The following is a 10,196-nucleotide window of genomic DNA, read 5'->3' as shown; positions in this document are numbered from 1 at the left end:
CAAATGGGAGTTCCATTTTTAGTTTTTTGAGGAAACTCCTTACTGTCTTCCACAGTGGCTGCACCAGTCTGCATTCCCACCAGCAATGCATGAGAGTTCCTTTTTCTCCACATCCTCTCCAGCACTTGTCACTTGTTGATTTGTTGATGATAGCCATTCTGACAGGTGTGAAATGTACTGCATTGTCGTTTTGATTTGCATCTCTCGGATGATTAGTGACTTTGACCATGTTTTCATATGTCTCTTGGCCTTTCTTCTGTCTTCTTTCGAAAAGTATTTATATAGGGCCGTTGCCCATTTTTTGATTGGGTTGTTTATCTTCCTTTTGTTAAGTTGCATGAGTTCCCTGTAAATGTTGGAGATTAAACCCTTATGGGAGATAACATTGGCAAATATGTTCTCTCATGCAGTGGGCTTTCTTGTTGTTTTGTTGATGGTTTCTTTTGCTGTGCAAAAGCTTTTTATTTTGATGTAGTTCCATTTGTTTATTTTCTCTTTAGTTTCCATTGCCCTAGGAGCAGTATCAGTGAAGATATTGCTTCGGCATATGTCTGAGATTTTGCTGCCTGTGGATTCCTCTAGTATTTTTATGGTTTCCCGTCTTATATTTAAGTCCTTTATCCATTTTGAGTTTATTTTTGTATATGGTGTAAGTTGGTGGTCTAGTTTCATTTTTTTGCATGTATCTGTCCAATTTTCCCAACACCATTTATTAAAGAGGCTGTCTTGACTCCATTGTATGTTCACGGCTCCTTTGTCAAATATTAATTGAGCATAGTGGTTTGGGTCGATTTCTGGGTTCCCTATTCATCAGTGTTTCTGGCTCTTTCCCCATCTCCCTTCCTCTCTCTCCAAAATCAGTGAAAGCCTGTCCTTATGTTACCAGAGTGGGTGTGGGCCAGGCTGTGGGGAAGTCCAAGTAGCTGGGCTGGTCTGCCTAGGGCCCACCAGTAGTGTGTGGGTTTTTGACTTCCTGTAGGAAATATTTCACAAGAGGAGTCCAGGTGGCTTTTGTAAGTATGTTTATTAAAGCTGGGGACAGTGAAACAACCGGAGGGCTTAAGGTAGGAGAAGCAACAAGGAGGAAATGTCAGAGAAAAGGGGGCCTTGGAGACAGGTTCAGGGATTAGCCCGGACGGAGCTGCTGCTGCCCACTGCTCCCCTGGTTGTAAGTCTTGTGGGGTCCCTTAGAGTTTAGGAGAAAAAAGAAGAGGACAGGTCCTATGATGCCTCATTTGATAAGACAGGTCCTGGTGGTCTGCATTAGACTTGTTAAAGCAAATCCATGGTAGATTTGGGGGAAAGAGTTCACAAGTATTAGCCGCTTCTCTGTGGTAAACTGGCCTCAAGTGATCTTCTCAGCTGCCAGGCTGTGAGGAAGCCCACGGAGCCACGTGGAGAGGAACGAAGACCCAGACCAAATGCCAGGACACAGCTCCCAGAGGACACCCAGCTCCAGCTTCCCAGGCACACGAAGGAGCCATTCTGGAAGCAAGTCCGGGCCTAGTCAAGCCACCTCAGATAGTGCCGTGTGAAGGAGAAATGAGCCTTCCCACACTGTGTAACTGTGAGGAGAATATGATTGCTGTTTTTTAAGCCATGAATTATAACAAAGAAGAAAGATGCTTTGTAATTATGTTCTGTGAATCAAGCTTTTTCAGAAAAGTGATTCTATCTAAATCCGACAATCTTGCTTCTCATTACAGAATGTGCTTTCAGTCATTCTGACCAAATCTTTGTATCTTTAAACACTTTACTGTGCAGAAAAGAACCTGAGATTGTAACTCTATGATCTACTGTTTGGGATCCTGGGTGTAGAAGGGAAGGTGCAGTCAGAGTGTAAGGATGCTTGCCAAATCTCTGACAGTGGCCCCAACATGAGTCTCTCTCAGGAAAGTTCCAGTTGGAATGGACTGGGTAGTGAATGGCTGTAATGGCTACTGGTTGGGTCTCTGGCAATTTTTCTGGGCCACATATGGTGGGTAAGAGCTATGGCACCCTGTTCTGAGAATCCATCACATCCTGAGAGTCAATCTGCCTTTGTGCATGGTAAATGGGAAATGGGCCCCTTCTCATGCTCCAACTTCCCCTCCCACCCAGTGGGAAACACAGTGAAGGCCATCAGTGAGGGGATTGTGAAACCTCGAGAGCCTGGCCAGCTCTTCAGTCAAGAAAAAAGCATTTGGATCTCACACAGCTTTTGCATGTCCCCTCTTTCTGCATGCCCTGTTTTCTTCTGTTTTTATAAAACCTTGCGCTGGGAATGGCTGGGTGCTGGCAAACCAATAGCACCTGCCAGTGCCCCCAGTGGGGCTCATCCACAGACAGGATGGAAGCCGGTGTCACGGTAAACTTCAATAGTTGGCCACCAGCGCTGCACATGTAAGTCCTAATAAACACACACCTTTCACAGCCACTCATCCGGGTTATTTCTTTGGGAATCCAAGAACAGTACACTGAGCTTTTCTGGGACCTCAGCAGTTTGCATAACACTTTGCTTTTAGTTTTGGTCTAAACACTGGGCAGCTATGCTTGGGTGGTGTGTCACGGCTTTCCAGGAAACAATCTGTATATGACTCAGCCTCAACACCACCAGGCCACACCGAAGCTCAGGGAACTAGATACACAATACTGACAGAGGAGGAGCTCACAATTGTAATTGAGGGAATGAGGGTGCACATTAGGGTGCCCTGATGGTATCTTTAATGAATATTGCATTGAATATGATAATAATTTCTCAAAACACTTTCTAATTTACTATTTTGAAATATTTTAGGCTTACAAAAATGTTTCAAAGACAGTAAAGAACTTCTATCTTTCACCCAGCTTCCTGTAAGTGTTAGTATCTTATATGAATCTAACACAATTATTACAACCAAGGAACTAACATTGGCATGATATTAGTAACTAATCTACAGAGCTTATTTTCATTTTCCCAACTGTCCCTTACTGTCCGCTGCCTGCTCAGGATCCAGTCCAGAATCCCACACTGCATTTGGTCATTGTGACCCCTTGTGCCCTTCCATCTGGGATCGTGTCCTCGCTGTGTGCTCTTAGAGTCTGTACTTATCTATTTAAGACCCACTAATTATAGGACAAACTAATGGCCAAGCTGTTTACGTCTCCCCTGCAACCCAGTGTCCATTCTCTACACAGACCCTTTATCTACTTTACACACCAAACCAGTATTTCCTCAGCTCAGGGGAAATCAACCAGAGCCAGGAGCCAGACAGCTAGAAATCACACTAACGCCCAGAGCCCACCAACATTATTCAAAGTAGCTGACCCTAAGCTGTTTCCTCCGCCCTGCTCTGCCTTTTCCTAGGAAAACACCCAAGGGCTCTGACCTATGACCCTCTTTCATTCCTGCTCTGCCTCCTGAAACACCTGTTGCTTTCCCAAGAGGTCCTGCACTCTCTGCCTCTCCTTTTTAGGGAACCTATAGCATCGAACTTCTTTCAATTGCATTGGTCTTGCTGTATCATCACTCAGTCACTTCCTTGCATTAAACTCCCATGGGCACAGCTAGTTCTTCCTCAATCCTGACCTTTCTGGTCAGCTTTGGGAGGTCTTGCCTGCGCATGTGCAGCCGGGCCTACATCCAGGAGCTTTGGACAAAAACCACATGGACTTCTGGGGCTTCCTCTGTGCACTTCTTTGATGCCACAGCTAAGAGCTCCAGCTCTACCCTGTGTCACATACAAAGGACTTTCTCAAGGACTGCTGTGTTCTACTGAGATCCCTGCTACTTGGAGGAAGTTGAGAAATTGTCCCCAAGCAGAAAATTTAATAATCCAGATGCTGACTTTGTGAGGTTTTTTCTTTCAGAAGTTTAGGTCTTATGCTGCCTTTATCCACTACCTGAAGGCAGTGGCCTCAGTTTTACAGTTGTTATTATCAGGGAAAATGGTCTGGTTTCCGTTAGTGCCCTCATGATATTAAGTAGGAGAATCTTCATGGTCATATTGGTCAGCTATTTTATCAGGTACACACTTTTAGATAGGCTGTTTTCGTTTATTTCTTTTAAAATGTCATACTACCACTTCTCTGGTTCAGTAGGAAACTCCCAATTAGTTCTGTTCATGTCCTTGGTCAACAGACCAGACTTGCCCTTGCAGGACTCCTGATTTCACACCACCTTCTCCCATGTGAGTCACTATTATCTTTGTCTTCTTCTCCCCCATCCCCAGTTCAATGAAGGTTATTTCTTTATTCATACGTTTCTTTATTTGGTTTGAAACTCCCCTGGGTGCCGAGATGGAAAGGAGCTCAACCAACTAGACAGATAAGAGGGAGCTGGAACCCAGAAAGGGGGTGGCTCGGGGAAGAATAATGTTTTTCTAGAGACACTATAACTTCTGTTCATTCCCATATGGTGGAGGGGAGAGGTGAAAGTGACTGGTGTCATAGGTCAATCATACTGAACCCCTGACTTATTGACTCCCCATGTGCCACTTGATTGAGGGAAGCACTTTGGGTAGAAATGCTGGGCTGATAGAGACAGGCAGAGAAAGATCCAAGGTCATGTCCTTGAGTTCCTGGTTCCCAAGAGCCACGGAGCTGGGTCCCACCCATGCCAGCGGACCCCAGAGTTGGGCCTGGAAGTAGACTGCATGGAGAGCTGCAGGGTTTTGGGGGGCTATACTTTGTTGGGCAAATAACACAGACCTCAGAGGAGTACAGTGTAATGCTATCTCCTGAGGATCATCTGGAAGATTTAGGTGATTTAACCCATTGAGGATGAATTGTTTCTCCCAAAGATACAAAAGCATGAAAAAAGATTAAACAGAAAGCACACAATTGAAATAAGTCAAATCCCGCTGTGCTGACGGGAGTACTTGAGGCTCAGCCATGTAAAAGAGGGAGTGGGAGCAGTGATTCCTAGTTCTCTTAACTGTTAACTGTGCCTTCATTTCTGAGAGGAGCTTTATTTTGATGAAAGGAGGAGAGCTGGTGAGCCAATGGATGTAACTCTCTGATGTCATGAGTTGGTGAGGGCGATTCTCCATGACAAACTCTGCATAATGAAGCCTTTTCCCTTAAAAGGGATTGGCACATTTTGACTTGGGTGTGGGATAGGAACGTCAGAACTGCTGGGGAATTTGCATGATCGTGGGAAACATCTCCAGAAACAAAATCTCTGATAAACATGACTCTCCTGTTTGGAAGGTTTGGAGTTGGTGCTAAGTTTATTGGGGGCCGTTAAAAAGGTAGAACTGAAACTCTGGGTCCACCCTGGCTCATATTCTTCTTAGATAAGACAATGAATTTGTACATAGATTCAATTTTATTTTGTTTTCCATTTACATATGATTCAAGGCATCTTACACAGCCTGCTTCACAGTTCCCCTCCTAGTGCTGTTTCTGATGGAACACTCTAACATGTGCATAAAAATATGTGCAAAATTATTTATTGCAGCATTTTTAGGGTAAAACTGAAAAATCGGGAATAGTTCACGTGATATTCAAAGAAGACAAATGAAATAAATTGCAATTTACTCATAAAATGGAATCGAGGCAGCCATAAGTAATATTGGTGAGCTTTTAGGACTTCAAAGATATATATATATATAATATTATTCTCACTGTATAATCTCTAGTTCTCAACAGATGAGACAGTTTTCAATAAAATATATCCTGTTGTCTATATTGTTATTTTAAGCAATATCAGAAGATAAGGATAGACCAAAGGTAGATGGAGAAAGGGTGATAGGAGGGAAGAGTCACAGACGGTGGGGAGAGACAGCACAAAACTCCTCAGCAATAGAAAGTCCAGGTGGAGAGAAGTCGGGGGCAGGGTGGAAGATCTTGTTGTTAGCATTGGCATTGGCGGTGGCTGGCCTGCCTCTGGACCCAGGCACAACGAAGCTCACCAAGCCCCCTCTGTCTGGGCACAGTCCATGGCAACAGGTCTGCTCAGTCCAGGGGGCTTTCCCCTGACCCCCTGATCTGAGCAGAGCTGATTGGACAGCTCTCCCACTTCCCACCTACAACCTGGAGCTGGGACTCCACACGTCCCTCCAGCCAGACTCTGAGAGCAGAGGGGAAATATGTTCCTTCATCCTAGTCACCGGTGAGACCATCCCTGGCATGAGGACCCACTTGGCTTGGGTGGAAGTGAAGTGGGTTAGACAGACATGTAGGTCCCAGTCCTTGGATGAAGGTGCATTGCAAACGAATGGGCCCTGAGGCGGAGAGGGTGATAGAACCTGAGTCATCAGAAGTTCTTTTTTTTTTTTTTATGTTACAGGCACACATTGGCTCAGGCTACAATCACAAGAATCTAATGCTAATTGCCTGGAGTCTTTCCAAACAATTTCACAGCAGAAGGCCAAGAGCAAGAGTGCCTACCCAGAAATGGAAGGTAAAGTTATTCAGAGAAATTCTATCTCTGGATGCCATCATCCGCCTCAAAATGCACACCACAACTTTGTTTATAACCTATGAAAGCCCGGAGGGTAAAGAAGGAAATAGGTCATGTCTGGTAACCTTAGACCACACCTTGCAGGCCAAAAATCAAGAAAAACAACTTCTTTAATTGAGCCCACAATTAAGCATGGTGTTTCATTCAGTCTTGCTTTATTTTGAATTACACCATGATGAGATGGGATACACAGAGCTGTGGTCTCCAAAGCCCTCAGAGCACCCTGCACACACCCCACCCCTGTATCCCAGGGCCAGGCGGATCCCAGGCTCCTCTCGAGGCGGCTGCAGGAATCATGGGCTCTGGTCCCTCTGGCAGGTCTCTCTTCAACTAGAAAGATAAACAGAGGGACTCTGTGAGACTGGGCTTGAGGGAGACATAGATGCAGAGCAGGTGAAGGAGAATCTGGGACAAGAGGTGGAGAGATGGAGGACAGAGCAGGTGCCCTGCCTGGAGGACCCAGACATTAAACTGTCCCCTGCTCACCCCACACTCTCTGCAGCCTGGAGCACAGCAGGGCTCCTACCTGAGGCATTCCTTCATGATGGGAGCAGAGGAGCAGTCAGACTTCATTCCTGTCACCTTTTCCTCAAAGTTATCTTCTCCAGGAAACCAGAGAATTCTAGGAGCACAGCTGGAAACAGGGCCAGTAGGTGCAGTTATATCCACATGGGCGACTCTGGACAAAGGGCACAAGGTCTCTTCCACACAGCAGTGCTCCCTGGCATCATAGATCTGGTTCCACACCTGTTCCCAGGGGCAGCCTGGGGGATGGAGCAGGTGTGGGTCCCAGAAAGCAATAAACCTGGTTGCAATCTGGGGTAATGTAGGAGCCCATCCCACCACCTCATGTGTTGCCTCCTCCTCCTGCTCATCCTCACCTGAAACCGCTCTGAGACTGAGCACAGGTACACAAGGATGCAAACCAGCCCTGTGGGAAAGTAATGGGCTTGGTGACGAGGCCAATCTGTAGTCCGGGGTATGCTCTGAGGCTAGTTGGGTTCTGGCTGAAGCACGGTGTTAGTTTGGGGATGATTCTTCTGGGATTTGTTTGACTGGGTTGGGCTCAGTGTCCCAGAGCTGGTCTTGGGCTCTCTGGGACCCTGGAAGGTTAAGGATGCAGGGATGCTCCAAAAGAGCCAAGATGGAGTCCAGGGAAGGGACCAAGTGTCCTATTGTAGAAGGTGCTGCTGGGACTGAGGGGCTGCAGGGGCCATGGGGAGAGGAGGGAGGGGGCTGGGATGGAAGAGGACCGCTGGAGAGTATGGGGGGTGAGATATGTTGGGCTGATGATGTTAGACTTGGGGCTGGGGTCCTCCTTACCCAAGGTGCAGCTCCTGGTCACCGTGGCTTTGCAGCAGCCTCGAGGGGAGTGCGTGGAAAAGTGTCTGAGAATCTGAAATGGCTCTTTTATTGCAGCTTAAAGGCCCACGTGTGATTCTGGGAGGGTCTCTGGGTGACCTCAGTCAGATCAGAGAATTCCCAATTCCCAAGTCACTCTGAAGAGAACCAGATTGGACAGGAAGAAACCCCACATGAGCTCGCACTGGACAGGAGTGGCTGGGTCGTGCATTCAATCAAACTATGCCTCGCCCACGCACAACTTTCAGGGGACACTGTGTGTTCAGGGGCCTGAGTCTGCTCAGCTACCTCTCCCTTGGTGTGTTAGCACACCCCAACAGACCCTGTTAGATACACTTACACTGCATGATGCTCCTGGTGTTTCTGTCCACGAGCACATGGCATGACACATGTGTCAATTTGTGAGACTCTTAGAAGAGTGCCTTCCTCCTGGTAAAACCTTATCAGTGATTGCTAAGCATTAGAAAATAATCTTTTCATAGCTATAACTTTCCAACATTTAAAAATATATTCGCCCTAGCCGGTTTGGCTCAATGGATAGAGCATCAGCCCTCGGATTGAAGGGTCCCGGGTTTGATTCCAGCCAAGGGCATGTATCTTGGTTGCAGTTTCCCGGCCCTGGTCAGGGCACATGCAGGAGGCAACCAATCGATGTGTCTCTCTCACATCGGTGTTTCTCTCTATCTCTCCCCCTCCCTTCCACTCTCAATGGAAAAAATATCCTTGGTTGAGGATTAACAAAAAAATAAAATAAAAATATATCCTGGTATGCTCTATGTCAATGAGGTGTCTAAATTGCAATCAGGATAAACACACTCTGGGCAATTTAGTTAGAAAGTAAATGTATTGAAGGGCTATAGAGGAGCTTCAGTGTTGACTGGGAGGATGGAGAAATGGCACACAGCTAAGCAGCCCTAACTCTTTTTGAAACCAAGTTGCTGATCAGAAAGTTGGAGAAACGGTTGTCATAATGCGTGTGCCTGAAATGGGTCTTCCTGCATATGCCACCGGCAGCAGCACTGCGTTCTCTGGCCCTGAGTGCCATCCTGAAGCCACCTTAGGTCTGTGCCTGCAGCCCCCACTAGTCAAAGGCAGAATGGGCGCATCAGGTTAGCTGAGCTTGAGTCACCTGCCGGCACCCTATCATCAAGGGGTCTGGGATAAAGAGTTCTGGCATTTCAGCTATGGCCTCACCAAGTCTCATAAGGTCAGGTATCCCCAGACATAGAAAAGCGTTCATATCTTTCCTATGGGATCTTGTGCTTCAGAGAACAGAAAGGGGTAGGGACAGGTGCTCATGGAGTGGATGCCAGAGCCTTGAATGTTAAATTCCCAGGGGCATTGCTTCCTGTGTGCAGATGGGCCTTAATACAGGCAGCACAGACAGCCTGTTTTTTCCCATGGTTCAGAGGAGAAGAGAGGGTTTTGTACTGGAGAAGGGAGAGCAGAGCTGTGACCTGTCAGTGGGAGTAAGAGTCATGCATGTTAGGTCCCTTCTCCATCCAGCACCCAGAGGGGTCCTTCACGTGGGTCACTGCCCTCTGCACTTATCACCCCGGGTGCCTTCCCATCACACTTGGCAGAGAATCCCAGATCCTCACCATGGCAACATGACCCCATGTGACTTCACCCCTGGAGGCTCTCATCACCTGCTCCATTCTTCTCACCCCACTCCTCTCCCCTCACTGTCTTCTTCATGTCTCAAGCACTAAATTCTGCTTCCTTCAAGATTTATCACTTACCTTTTCCTCGGTCCCTCCTCCAGAGACCTGTCCACCTCTCTGCCCCATTTTATTCCAACCTCTGCTCCCAAGTCACCTCTGCAGAGAGGCCTTTGCTGACCACTGTGCTGAAATAGCCCCCATCCCCATCCCTCCTGATCCCTCCTACCACTCTGACATATTTTTGCTTGTTTTCCTCGTTTTTGTGACATACTATATATGTATTTGCTTGGTTTTGCTCTGCACACACCAAGAACTAATGTTCTATGATGGCAGGGACTTTATTTTGTTCACAGCTGTATCTTCAGAACTGTGGACAGTACCCAGCACAGAGCAGGCCTGTAGTCATTTTCTGCTGAAATAAATGGGGTGGAGGGAGGATGCAGGGGGAGTAAGGAGGTCCTAATATATGGTGACTGAAGAAGATTTGCCTTTGGGTGGTGGGCACACAGAATAATATACATACTTGTAACATAGAAACCCACACCTGAAACCTATATGGTGATGGAAGGAGACTTGACTTCGGATGATGAACACACAATACATGTACAGATAATGTATTATAGAATTATACACTGGAAACCTATATAATTTTATTAACTAAAGTCACTCTAATAAATTCAATTTTTTTAAAAAAAAAGGCTTAAAAATGGAAATGGGAGATTGTGAGCATTTCGAAGGCTTTACGA

The sequence above is a fragment of the Myotis brandtii genome, unplaced genomic scaffold (genome assembly GCF_000412655.1).
Source record: "Myotis brandtii unplaced genomic scaffold, ASM41265v1 scaffold178, whole genome shotgun sequence".
In the NCBI taxonomy this organism is placed as follows: Eukaryota; Metazoa; Chordata; class Mammalia; order Chiroptera; family Vespertilionidae; genus Myotis; species Myotis brandtii.
This window is presented reverse-complemented; position numbering follows the sequence as displayed.